General features: G+C 47.4%; 1 long non-coding RNA gene across 1 annotated transcript in view; it reads left to right on the top strand.

Annotated features, from left to right (window-relative positions):
• Nucleotides 1–103: 103 nt before the first annotated feature.
• Nucleotides 104–14,938, top strand: part of LOC132404412 (uncharacterized) — a 44,530-nt gene continuing 29,695 nt past the window's right edge. The window contains exon 1 of the long non-coding RNA XR_009515529.1: nucleotides 104–147. This is a non-coding gene — a long non-coding RNA (uncharacterized LOC132404412). The remainder of the gene's footprint in view (nucleotides 148–14,938) is intronic.

A 14,938-nucleotide genomic window follows, 5' to 3' on the forward strand; every position in this document is an offset into this window, starting at 1 on the left:
ACACACACACACACACACACTCTCACACACACACACACACACACACACACACACACACACACACACACACACACACACACGATGCTGGAGGGACTCAGCGGGCCAGGCCGAGACCCTTCCCCAGGACTGGAAAGGAAGGGGAAAGAGGTGAGAATAAAAAGGTGGGGCGGAGGGCAAGGAGGCTAGCTGGAAGATGATAGGTGGGGCCAGGTGGGTTGGAAAGGTAAAGGGCTGCAGAAGAAGGAGTCTGATAGGAGAGGAGAGTGGACCATCATGCTCAACCTCTCTCCCTTGAGTTCTGACTCAGTTCATTCAGTGAAGAAAGAACAGCAAAATAGTTCCAGGTCTGGATGATACTGGCTTATGTACCGAGATTCAGTGAAAAGTCTGTGCTGCATACTGTTCATACAGATTAAATCATTACATTGGAGGTGAAACAAAAAGGCAGAATAAAGTGTAAAAGCTCCAGAGAAAATGCGGCGTAGGTAAGCAACGAAGTGCAAGGTCATTACTGCATAGATTGTGAGGTTCAGACACTTATTGTACAAGATGTTTGTTCAAGAGTCTAGCAGCAGTAGGATAGAAGCTGTTTTTGAGCCTAGTGGTACGGGCTTCTGGGCTTTTATATCTCCTGCCTGATGGGAGAGGGGAGAAGAGTAGCTTTGCTGAGGCAGCCTGAAGTGCAGACCAAGTCTTTCGGAGGGAGGGAGGTTCCTGCGATGTGCTGAGGTGTGCCCACAACTCTGCGATTTATCGTGATCACGTGCAGAGCAGTTACCATACCAAGCCGTTATGCATCCAGACAGGATGCTTTCTTCGGTCATCGATAAAGGTTGGTGGAAGTTGATGGGGGAGCATGTCAAATTTCTTTAGCCTCCCGAGAAAGCAGAGGTGTTGATAAGCTTTCTTGGCCAAGACATGAATGTGGTTGGACCAAGACAGTCTGTTGGTGATGTTCACACCTAGGAACTTGAAGCTCTCAACCAGGTTAGTGACGGTGAAGGAATTTGCTGGCACGTGGGTTCTCAAGTATTCCAGATAGTACAGGTGGGTCACCTGGGTGGTAATGCTGATGTACGGTGTCTACAGTGAGATGTCCTACACCCAAGCTCCTAATGCTTAGGCTGGCTTTCGGAAACTATAGATCCCCAAAGAAGTTTTGGAATAAAATTTAATTTATGCAACAAGCTAAAATGCAGCAGAAATCTGAAATAAAATCAGAAAGTGGAAATAAAGGCAGGCCAGACAGCATCAGTTGGGGGATTGAGTTCAGGAGCTGAAAGGCATCTTGCTTCATACACCGGTGTGTTCTCTGCAGTTACCTAATGAGGTAACCATTGCCTTTGGCCAGGAGCAGATGTTGTCAGGTGGTGCTCAACTTTCATAGAGTGGTTCGACCCTTAACCACTACACTCTCCAGTCAGCAGTGTTGGGCAAGTCACTGCCATCTGCTCCTCACTTTCAGCTCAACTCCTGTCGCCTACTCCAAATCCAGCTAGAGGCTCTTTCTGCTTCCTCCCCCATCCTGCGAGCTGCTTGGCTCTTGCTCTTTTTCATCAGGGCCCAGCGCAGACAGCAACCTCCAGGCTGACCTTGCCAGGAACCCATTTCGTCCAGGTGCCCTGTGACCCCAAATGCACTGCCTTCGATAACTACATTTCGTCCTCACGGTTCCGTACCTCTGCCTGGACCATGTCACGCCTGTGCCTTGTACTTGCATTCCCCCATTGTCGGAAGTGTGCAGAGCCGAGGCCTTGCATCCCAGGCACGGGTTGCCGAAGATGTCTGTCATTTGCAGAGAACTCACTGCCCGGTCTATGGCTGGGTTGATGGCCCACTTTTGGCCTGATCTTGTTGTGACTCCCACTTGGTTTATTAGTTTGTCATGGGAGCCCCTCGGTGTAAACACAACTCTGCACTTTGCCACCTTGAATTCTTCTACTTGCGATGACAACGGGAGCCGTAGCTGGCCTGATCTTATGTAGCGCCCCACTGAAGAAAAATTTGGGGGGGATCCCCAGCCACCTATGAAGGTGCTTGTTAACTTTCCTCTCAAAGTGGTCAAGGGGAACTCGTACACTGTGAAAAGCCAGAAAAGCCTCTATCAAGGCCATGATAGAGAACCATGTTGATACAGTCATGTCTTAAGGTTACTAGGAAGTCTGGTTTTGTTCAGCCACTCTTCCAGTCTGCGTTACAGTCCCGGTAGTGTTGGCGCTGTCTGTCTTTGCTGCGCTAAACCACTTTCCAAGACACTTTACTGGGTTGCCCTCCATGGATAGAATGACTTCTCCCTTGCCCTTTTGATCACCATGCACCTGGACTTCCTGGACGAAGTTCGTCCTAGCCCAGGTAGTTATGTTATCTAGGTTTCCAATACCCACCTTGCTTGGACGTGGGTTACAGCAGTTACCGTCATGTTATCCATGAACCCCCGTATTGCAGGTTGTCAGACACTGGGCCTCGGGTTACGTCTGGTGCTGCTGATATGAGGAGTTCATTCCCATGACAAACAATTTGGGGGAGATGGTACAGCTGGTCGGAATGATTGTTGGTGCTAGATGGTACCTCAAACGCTGCTGATCTCCTAAGATTTTCATGCACAGCATTCTCTAGAGTTTAGAGAGAAAAGTGCAAATAACAGAAAAAAACACACACATCCAGTGAGCAGCAGTTCTGTGGGAAAAGAGGCACCTTGTTAATGTGAGAGGTCAGAGGAGAATGGCCCAACAAGTTCAAGCTGACAGGAAGGTGACAGTAACTCAGAGAACCACACGTTACAACAGTGGTGTGCAGAAGGGCATCTCTGAACACACTACGCATCGAACCTTGAAGTGAATGGGCTACAGCAGCAGAAAACTGCAAACATACACTCAGTGGCCACTTTGTTAGGTACAGGAGGCACCTGGTCACCTGATAAAATGGCCACTCAGTATATGTACTGTATGTAGGGAGAAGCAGAGTTGATGCTTAGACCATATGGCCACATGACAGAGGAGCATAATTAGGCCATTCGGCCCATCAGGTATGCTCTGCTATTGCATCATGGCTGATTTATTAACCCTCTTAACCCCATTGTCTTGCCTTCTCCTTGTAACCTTTGATACCCTGACTAATCAAGAACCTTTCAACCTCTGCTTTAAATATTCTCGATGATCTGGTCTCCACAGCTGTCTGTGGTAATTAATTCCACAGATTCACCACCCTCTGGCTAAAGAAAATCCTCCTCACCTGTGTTCTAAATGGATAGCCCTCTGTTCTGAAGCTGTGCCCTCTGGTCCTAGACTCCCCCACTATAGGGAACATCTTCTCCTCATCCACTCTGTCTAGGCCTTCCAATATTTGATAAGTTTCAATGATATTCCCCACTTATTCTTCAATGGATGCAGGTCCAGAGCCATCAAATGCTCTTAATATGTCAACCTTTTCATTCCCAAAATCAATCTCGTGAGCCTCCTCTGGCCCCTCTTCAATGCCGGCACATCTTTTTGGAGCTAAGGGACCCGAAACTGCTCACAATACTCCAAGTACAATCTGACCAATGTCCTTTAAAGCCTCAGCATTACATCATGGCTTTCATATTCTAGTCCTCTCGAAATGAGAAACCTTACAGAACAATGGCAATGAGTCAGAACTTAGAAGAAGCTTTAAAATGCAGAGGAAGTGATAGAGGAATGGAAGGAAAGGAGAAGACAGATAGGATGGAAGGCAGGAGAGGTAGACAAAACAAAGGAATGAAGATGCAGACATGCGGGAACATAATGGAAAAAGCTGGAGAAAGTACCTTTCATAGACAGGATAATGGTGAATCGAATTTTGTTGCAAATGATAGGATGGAATACCATGATGAGAAACACAGTGGATCAGAAAAGAGACAAGCGCAGAAAGCAAATTAATTAATGGGCTTAAGTCAAGTTACTGGAGGCAGGCTAGAACCCAGTTTGAGGAAATCTCCTTTAAATTAATTACAGCTCCTCCATTAAATTCTTATCGTTCTTAGGGTGTCCAATGACAGCAAGCTGCAAAAACATGATTTAATTTTCCTTGTAAAGCTCTAAAGGGCCATTATTGTGCAGGGCCATTATTTTCCCACTGGACGTTTGCCAGCCTCTGTGTAGTGTGGTTTTTCGTGGATGCTGTTGTATTTCCTTGTCATCCTGTTGGTGGCTGCAAGAAAACAAATCTCAAGTTTGCATGTGGTATACAGCACTGTGCAAAAGTCTTAGGCACATGTAAATAGAAAATCCGTAAAGCGAAGATGCTTTCAAAAATAATGAAATGCAAAGCTTCTAAATATCAAAAAGCATTACTATAAAGAGCAGTAAATAGTAAAATAACTAAATCAAATCAATATTTGGTGTGACCACCCTTTGCCTTTAAAACTGCAACAATTCTCTTAGGTATACTGTTGTGTAATTTTATAAGAAAATCAACTGGCAGGTTATGCCAAACATCTTGGAGAAATTGCCACACTGCTTCTGCAGAGTTTGGCTGTCACACTTGCTTTTGCCTCTCCAGGTAATCCTAGACAGCCTCGATGATATTGAGATCAAGGCTCTTTAGGGGCCATACCATGTGAAACCGCATAAAAAATCTAGGGTGTCTAAGACTTTTGCACAGCACTGTATATACTTAGGTAATAAATTGACTTTGAACTTTAAATGTGTGTGTTAGAAGCAGAAGAAAATATATAATTAGTGCGAGGAAAATTCAAAAGACAAAGTGTTGAGCGCATTCACAAGGAAGACTGCCACAAGAAAGCAACGTTTGTCATCAAACACCCCCACTGTCCAGGTCATTCTCCAATGCCACCAGGTTCAGGAATAATTATTACCCTTCAACTACCAGGCTCATGAACCAGCATGGATAACTTCACTCACCTAATCTCAGAACTGATTCCACAACCTATAGACTCACTTTCAAGGACTCAACAACTCAGTATTATTCTTTATTTACTTTTTAAAAATTTACTATTTGCACAATTTGTACTCTTTTGCACATTGTAAATTTGTCAGTCTCACTGATTCTATTGTATTTCCTTGTTCTATTATAAATGTCTGCAAGAAAATAAACCAGGTAGTATACAGCCCCAATGCATACTTTGTTAATAAATTTACTTTGAACTTTGAAGTGCTCAATCAAATTTCTCAAGTGACAGGATTGGACAGCAATGCTTGTAACTGCCTTCCACTCCAGAAGTAAAAGTCAGTTTTGGTATGCATACAATTATGTGTCTGAATTTCCAGACTCTGTTCTTTTCAAAGATTTACAAGAATATTAGATGATCTCTTTTCATCAATATTTGCATTAAGAATAGATAACTGGTCGACAAGTTGATGATAGAAATGTTCGTTCAGATTAGCATAACCAGATCTCTTTTGGTTGGCCACCTTCTTCATCTTCAGAAAACATCCTAATATTTCCATTGATCCATTGATCAATATTGATCAATTTTATTACAATATATGAATGTACACAAGTTATGTTGAGATGTATCTATGTGTTGCACTCTGTAAATCTTTTTTTCTTGTAAAAAAAAAGAAAGAATATTTCCACCAAAATCGAACTTACCCTGAATAAATAAGCTGTTTGTTCCAGTGACTCCGCATAGAGCCATGGTTGTTAAGCAATGGACCAGCCAATTTAAGATTTAACTCGAAAGAACAATGCACAGAATGTTTCAAGGATTAGGCAGATAAGTGGCAAGAGTCAATATTAATGATAAAATAACTTACCTGATTAGCAGCTACAGGCACAGTGAGAAAAGCATGCAATTCCCTGTTAAGTCACCACAGCTAAGATACAGTCATTGAAGCCATTGAAACTGCCTCTTATGTAATCCTTCACATACCTTCAACACCTGGAGATTTATTTAGGACATAATAAAATCTTCAGCTTTATAATTCCTCATTAGAATAATGGTTAGTATCCCTGCCTGTTATGGGGGAGACTGGGCTTCAATTCCCCAACGGGAAGATGGTTTAAGCCTCTGCTGGAATAGCTCAGTTGGGAGTGTGTTAGGCTGAAGATCTAAAGGTACTTGGTTCAAATCTGGATTTTGTCACTGGTACTGAACCATTCCTATTTCAGAGAAGACTTGATGGGCCCAATGGCCTAATTCTGCTCCCATGTCTTTTGGTCTGATAGTCTAAGAACACACATGTAGCATATTCTTAATAACCGCAGAATGTCCAAGAAGACCAGAAGACACAGGAGCAGAATCAGCCCATTACATAGCTGACATTTTTCCCCCCTCAACCCCATTCTTCTGCCTTCTTCCCGTAACCTTTGACACCCTTACTAATTAAGAACCTGCTTAAATATACCTCCACTTGAAATACACTCAATGTGTTGGCCTCCACAGTGGGCTGTGGCAATGAATTCCACAATATAAATTCCACCCCCTCGCTTAAAAAATCCCTCCTCATCTCTGGTCTAAGGGGAGGTCCTTCTATCCTGAGGCTGTGCCCTCTGGTCCCAAAATACCAAAAACAAACTTCTGAAATTTCCTCAGTGTTGCAACGCAGGAAAAATATCAGATAATTTGTGTTCCATAGGCTCCCACAGAAACAATGTTGAAAAATAACAGATATTCTGTTTAATGCAACTTACCCAAAATGCTAAAGGAACTCAGCAAGTCAGGCAGCATCTATGGAGGGGAATAACCAGTTGATGTTTCAGACTGAGACCCTTCACGATATTGTGTGTAACAGTGTGATGTTCTTTGAAGGAAAATTATTCACCAGGATAGTGAAGATAGCGCTCTTGTTCTGCTTCAAAATAAATACAGAGAGATCTTTTATGTCTGTGAATGAATAGGTGGAACTACAGTTACCATTAGTAAAGGCATCAAATTGACAGTCTTAATTAAACAGACTTTAACCTAGGACCTACTGCTCAGGTTTGATATAGATTCAGACAGGAGCATAGAAATTGTAACCCATGTTACATATTTGAAGTCAGCTTTCAGTCCCTTCACATAAATCACCTTCCACTCCCTCCCGGCTCATCCTCCCCATGTTCCTTATTAATGAATACAGTAAGGTTTTCTTTAGGTCAGAACTTTATCAGATCAGTGGGAGGGTCACATTAGTGTGTTCCCTAGCAGAACTTTCCAGCTTGCTTTGTTTTCCCCGCTGAGGGATTACTGACAATTTGACCCAGTCTAGTTGTTACTAAATTATTCTTGTTGCTTGCACTCTCTTAATGTGGTTTTCTGGAAGTTATTGTATCTCCTGATGTTGAGGCTTTACAAGGCATTGGTCAGAATATATCAACCTCCATTTGAAATTTACCCAACAATATGGCCTCCAAGCCTTCTGTGGAAATAAATTGATTCACCATCCTCTGGCTGAAGAAATTCCTCCTCTTTTCTGTTCTAAAGGAACATCCTGTTCTGAAACAGTACCCTCTGGTCCTAGATTCTCCCATTACAGGAAACATCCTCTCCACATCCACTTTATCTGTGTCTCCTGGTCCTAGACTCTCCCACTATAGGAAACATCCTCTCCACATCCACTCTATCCAGGCTTTTCAACGTTCGATAGTGTTGAATGAGATCCTCTTTCATTCTTCTAAACTCCAGTGACTATAGGCCCAGAGCCACCAAATGCTCCTCATACCCTCACCCTTTCATTCCCGGGATGAATTTGCTCTGGAGCCTTTCCAATGCTTTCTTAGATAAGGGACCCAAAACTGCTCGCAATACTTGAAGTGTGGTCTGACCAAAGTCTCAGCATAACATCCTTGCACTTATATTCAATCTTTCCAACTGCCGAGGGAGTTCACAGTTGTTTACATCAAGCAGTCTACGTTCCACCACTAAGTTTGCAAGTGCACGATTGCAGGATCAAAGTTCAAAGTAAATTTTATTACCAGAGTACACATATGTCACCACGTACAGCCCTGGGATTCTCTTTCCTGTGGGCGTGCTCAGCAAATCTACAGAAAAGTAACTGTACACAGGATCAATGAAAAATCAGGTAGAGCACCATGTTATAAGCAGCTGTCTGCCCAATCTAATGGCACCTCCATAGAAGGTCAAAGAACACTGAGGCCGTCTATAAGAAGGGTCAGAGCCGTCTCTACTTCCTGAGGAGACTGAGGTCCTTTAACATCTGCCAGAAGATGCTGAGGACGTTCTACAAGTCTGTGGTGGCCATTGCTATCATGTTTGCTGTTGTGTGCTGGGGCAGCAGGCTGAGGGTAGCAGACAGCAACAGGATCAACAAACTCATTCGCAAGGCCAGTGATGTTGTGGGGGTGGAACTGGACTCTCTGACGGTGGTGTCTGAAAAGAGGATGCTGTCCAAGTTTCATGCCACCTTGGACAATGTCTTCCATCCACTCCATAATGTACTGGTTAGGCACAGGAGTACATTCAACCAGAGAATCATTCCATCGAGATGCAACACTGAGAAGTCATTCCTGCCTGTGGCCATCAAACTTTACAACTCCTCCCTCGGAGTGTCGGACACCCTGAGCCAATAGACTGGTCCTGGACTAATTTCCACTTGGCACGATTAACTTATTATTATTTAATTATTTATGGTTTATACTGCTATATTTCTACACTATTCTTGGTTGGTGCAACTGTAACGAAACCCAGTTTCCCTCAGGATCAATAAAGTATGTCTGTCTGTCAACCAGTGATTTCAATCCAGCCGACTTTAGTATAATCTAAATTTTACCAGATTGTGACATGCCTCACTGGGAGCAACGATACAGTAGACTAGGTTTACACCAATGTGCAGACGCATACAGGGCTTGTCTGCGCCCTCGTCTGGGACAGTCCGACCACCTGTCTTTATTTCTAATTCCAGTTTACAGACAGTGACAAGGAAGGTAGAACCGACTACCAATCAGAGACAGCATGGCCTGAGGGAGCTGTCTAACAGCTTCGAGTGCACAGACTGGAACCAGTTTTCATGCCAAGCAACACATGATTCGGGAATAGGCTTGGAGCAATACGCCTCTACAGTCATGCAGTATGTCAAATAGTTGTGTAGACAATGTCACCAGCAAACATCCGTGTATTCCAGGATCAGAAGCTGTGGATGAACAGCAAAGTCCGGAACCTGCCCAGTGCTTGGGTGCTGCTTGCAGATCCAGAGACACTGCAGCACACAGCAAATCCAGATCAAGTCTTAAAAGAGGCGTTAAACACGCCAAGTACAAATCGAGACACCACCAACCCTGACGCGTGTGGGAAGGCATCAGGTCCATCACTGAGTACTTCCTGCCCTGCAAACAGCCATGCCCCACCAGCTGAAGAGCAAAACGAGCTCGTTGCTCGGTTTGACCGGGACAACAGCGATGAGGGCCTCGACACCCGAGGAGGACGCAGGGCTGACACTGAGCTCAGTTGAGGTGAGATGTACTCTCCGCAGTATCGACACGCGCAGAGCAGCTGGGCAAGGTGGCGTACCCGGGCAGGCCCTCAGGGACTGTGCTGACCAGCTGGCAGAGGTTTTTACTGAAATCTCTCACCTCTGTCTGCCCCTTGCTCTGGTCCCTGCATACTTCAAAACACCAGCCATCATACCAATCCCAAAGCAGTCACTGGTAACACATCCCAACAACCACAGACTGATTGCACTCACCCCCGTTGCGGGCAAGTGAAGTGCTAGGAGGGGCTGGTTGCCCCACATTAGGGACACCATCCCTGCTACTCTGGACTTCATCTGTGCCCTGATGAAGGGTTGCAGCCTGAAATGACGACTGTTTACCCTTTTCTACAAATGCTGCCTGGCCTGCATTTTGTGTGTGTTGCTCGGAATTCCAGCATCTGCAGATTTCCCTCTTGTTTGCATTCTGGACCAGCACTAGTTTGCCTACAAGGTGAACAGATCAACCAAGGACACCATCTCCTGCACTCTCCACATGGTACTGGAATACCTGGAGCTATCTCCAACACTCTCGACGTGGTACTGGAATACCTGGAGCCATCTCCAACACTCTCCACATTGTACTGGAATACCTGGAGCCATCTCCTACACTCTCCACGTGGTACTGGAGTACCTGGAGCCATCTCCTGCACTCTCCACATTGTACTGGAATACCTGGAGCCATCTCCTGCACTCTCCACATTGTACTGGAATACCTGGAGCCATTTCCTGCACTCTCCATGTGGTACTGGAATACCTGCAGCAATCTCCAGCACTTTCTGGAATACCTGGAGCCATCTCCTGCACGCTCCACATTGTACTGGAATACCTGCAGCCATCTCCTGCACTTTCTGGAATACTGGAGCCATCGCCAACACTCTCCACGTGGTACTGGAATACCTGGAGCCATCTTCTGCACTCTCCACATTGTACTGGAATACCTGGAGCCATCTCCTGCACTTTCTGGAATACCTGGAGCCATCTCCAACACTCTCCACGTGGTACTGGAATACCTGGAGGCATCTCCTGCACTCTCCACATTGTACTGGAATACCTGGAGCCATCTCCTGCACTCTCCACATTGTACTGGAATACCTGGAGCCATCTCCTGCACTCTCCACATGGTACTGGAATACCTGAAGCCATCTCCAACACTCTCCACGTGGTACTGGAATACCTGGAGCCATCTCCTGCACTCTCCATGTGGTACCGGAATACCCGGAGCCATCTCCTGCACTCTCCACATTGTACTGGAATACCCGGAGCCATCTCCTGCACTCTCCACATTGTACTGGAATACCTGGAGCCATCTCCTGCACTCTCCACATTGTACTGGAATACCTGGAGCCATCTCCTGCTCTCTCCACATTGTACTGGAATACCTGGAGCCATCTCCAACACTCTCCACGTGGTACTGGAATACCTGGAGCCATCTCCTGCACTCTCCATGTGGTACTGGAATACCCGGAGCCATCTCCTGCACTCTCCACATTGTACTGGAATACCAAGAGCCCTCTCCTGCCGTCTCCACATTGTACTGGAATACCTGGAGCCATCTCCTGCACTCTCCACATGGTACTGGAATACCTGGAGCAATCTCCAACACTCTCCACGTGGTACTGGAATACCTGGAGCCATCTCCTGCACTCTCCATGTGGTACTGGAATACCTGCAGCCATCTCCTGCACTCTCCACATTGTACTGGAATACCTGGAGCCGTCTCCTGCACCCTCCACGTGGTACTGAAATACCTCGAGCCATCTCCAACACTCTCCACATGGTACTGGAATACCTGGAGCCATCTCCTGCACTCTCCATGTGGTACTGGAATACCTGGAGCCATCTCCTGCACTCTCCACATTGTACTGGAATACCCGGAGCCATCTCCTGCCGTCTCCACATGGTACTGAAATACCTGGAGCCATCTCCAACACTCTCCACATTGTACTGGAATACCCGGAGCCATCTCCTGCCGTCTCCACATGGTACTGAAATACCTGGAGCCATCGCCTGCACTCTCCACATTATACTGGAATACCCGGAGCCATCTCCTGCACTCTCCACATTGTACTGGAATACCTGGAGCCATCCCCTGCACTCTCCACATTATACTGGAATACCCGGAGCCATCTCCTGCACTCTCCACATTGTACTGGAATACCCGGAGCCCTCTCCTGCCGTCTCCACATTGTACTGGAATACCCGGAGCCATCTCCAACACTCTCCACTTTGTACTGGAATACCTGGAGCCATCTCCTGCACTCTCCATGTGGTACTGGAATACCTGGAGCCATCTCCTGCACTCTCCACATTGTACTGGAATACCCGGAGCCATCTCCTGCCGTCTCCACATGGTACTGAAATACCTGGAGCCATCTCCAACACTCTCCACATTGTACTGGAATACCCGGAGCCATCTCCTGCCGTCTCCACATGGTACTGAAATACCTGGAGCCATCTCCTGCACTCTCCACATTATACTGGAATACCCGGAGCCATCTCCTGCACTCTCCACATTGTACTGGAATACCTGGAGCCATCTCCTGCACTCTCCATGTGGTACTGGAATACCCGGAGCCATCTCCTGCACTCTCCACATTGTACTGGAATACCCGGAGCCCTCTCCTGCCGTCTCCACATTGTACTGGAATACCCGGAGCCATCTCCAACACTCTCCACATTGCACTGGAATACCTGGAGCCATCTCCTGCACTCTCCATGTGGTACTGGAATACCTGGAGCCATCTCCTGCACTCTCCACATTGTAGTGGAATACCTGGAGCCATCTCCTGCACTCTCCACATTATACTGGAATACCCGGAGCCATCTCCTGCACTCTCCACATTGTACTGGAATACCCGGAGCCCTCTCCTGCCGTCTCCACATGGTACTGGAATACCTGGAGCCATCTCCTGCACTTTCTGGAATACCTGGAGCCATCTCCTGCACCCTCCACATGGTACTGGAATACCTGGAGCCATCTCCTGCACTCTCCACATTATACTGGAATACCTGGAGCCATCTCCAACACTCTCCACATGGTACTGGAATACCCGGAGCCATCTTCTGCACTCTCCACATTATACTGGAATACCCGGAGCCATCTCCTGCCGTCTCCACATTGTACTGGAATACCCGGAGCCATCTCCTGCCGTCTCCACATTGTACTGGAATACCCGGAGCCATCTCCTGCACTCTCCACTTTGTACTGGAATACCTGGAGCCATCTCCTGCACTCTCCATGTGGTACTGGAATACCTGGAGCCATCTCCTGCACTCTCCACATTGTACTGGAATACCCGGAGCCATCTCCTGCCGTCTCCACATGGTACTGAAATACCTGGAGCCATCTCCTGCACTCTCCACATTATACTGGAATACCCGGAGCCATCTCCTGCCGTCTCCACATGGTACTGAAATACCTGGAGCCATCTCCTGCACTCTCCACATTGTACTGGAATACCCGGAGCCATCTCCTGCACTCTCCACATTGTACTGGAATACCCGGAGCCATCTCCTGCACTCTCCACATTGTACTGGAATACCCAGAGCCATCTCCTGCCGTCTCCACATGGTACTGGAATACCCGGAGCCATCTCCTGCCGTCTCCACATTGTACTGGAATACCTGGAGCCATCTCCTGCACTCTCCACATTGTACTGGAATACCCGGAGCCCTCTCCTGCCGTCTCCACATTGTACTGGAATACCTGGAGCCATCTCCAACTCTCTCCACATGGTACTGGAATACCTGCAGCCATCTCCTGCACTCTCCACATTGTACTGGAATACCCGGAGCCATCTCCTGCCGTCTCCACATTGTACTGGAATACCCGGAGCCATCTCCTGCCGTCTCCACATGGTACTGGAATACCTGGAGCCATCTCCAACACTCTCCACATTGTAGTGGAATACCTGGAGCCATCTCCAACACTCTCCACATTGTACTGGAATACCTGGAGCCATCTCCTGCACTCTCCACATTGTACTGGAATACCCGGAGCCATCTCCTGCCGTCTCCACATTGTACTGGAATACCTGGAGCCATCTCCTGCCGTCTCCACATGGTACTGGAATACCTGGAGCCATCTCCAACACTCTCCACATGGTACTGAAATACCTCGAGCCATCTCCAACACTCTCCACATTGTAGTGGAATACCCGGAGCCCTCTCCTGCACACTCCACATTGTACTGGAATACCCGGAGCCATCTCCAACACTCTCCACATTGCACTGGAATACCTGGAGCCATCTCCTGCACTCTCCATGTGGTACTGGAATACCTGGAGCCATCTCCTGCACTCTCCACATTGTAGTGGAATACCTGGAGCCATCTCCTGCACTCTCCACATTATACTGGAATACCCGGAGCCATCTCCTGCACTCTCCACATTGTACTGGAATACCCGGAGCCCTCTCCTGCCGTCTCCACATGGTACTGGAATACCTGGAGCCATCTCCTGCACTTTCTGGAATACCTGGAGCCATCTCCTGCACCCTCCACATGGTACTGGAATACCTGGAGCCATCTCCTGCACTCTCCACATTATACTGGAATACCTGGAGCCATCTCCAACACTCTCCACATGGTACTGGAATACCCGGAGCCATCTTCTGCACTCTCCACATTATACTGGAATACCCGGAGCCATCTCCTGCCGTCTCCACATTGTACTGGAATACCCGGAGCCATCTCCTGCCGTCTCCACATTGTACTGGAATACCCGGAGCCATCTCCTGCACTCTCCACTTTGTACTGGAATACCTGGAGCCATCTCCTGCACTCTCCATGTGGTACTGGAATACCTGGAGCCATCTCCTGCACTCTCCACATTGTACTGGAATACCCGGAGCCATCTCCTGCCGTCTCCACATGGTACTGAAATACCTGGAGCCATCTCCTGCACTCTCCACATTATACTGGAATACCCGGAGCCATCTCCTGCCGTCTCCACATGGTACTGAAATACCTGGAGCCATCTCCTGCACTCTCCACATTGTACTGGAATACCCGGAGCCATCTCCTGCACTCTCCACATTGTACTGGAATACCCGGAGCCATCTCCTGCACTCTCCACATTGTACTGGAATACCCAGAGCCATCTCCTGCCGTCTCCACATGGTACTGGAATACCCGGAGCCATCTCCTGCCGTCTCCACATTGTACTGGAATACCCGGAGCCATCTCCTGCACTCTCCACATTGTACTGGAATACCCGGAGCCCTCTCCTGCCGTCTCCACATTGTACTGGAATACCTGGAGCCATCTCCAACTCTCTCCACATGGTACTGGAATACCTGCAGCCATCTCCTGCACTCTCCACATTGTACTGGAATACCCGGAGCCATCTCCTGCCGTCTCCACATTGTACTGGAATACCCGGAGCCATCTCCTGCCGTCTCCACATGGTACTGGAATACCTGGAGCCATCTCCAACACTCTCCACATTGTAGTGGAATACCTGGAGCCATCTCCAACACTCTCCACATTGTACTGGAATACCTGGAGCCATCTCCTGCACTCTCCACATTGTACTGGAATACCCGGAGCC

Source organism: Hypanus sabinus, chromosome 2, assembly GCF_030144855.1.
Source record: "Hypanus sabinus isolate sHypSab1 chromosome 2, sHypSab1.hap1, whole genome shotgun sequence".
NCBI classification, from domain to species: Eukaryota; Metazoa; Chordata; class Chondrichthyes; order Myliobatiformes; family Dasyatidae; genus Hypanus; species Hypanus sabinus.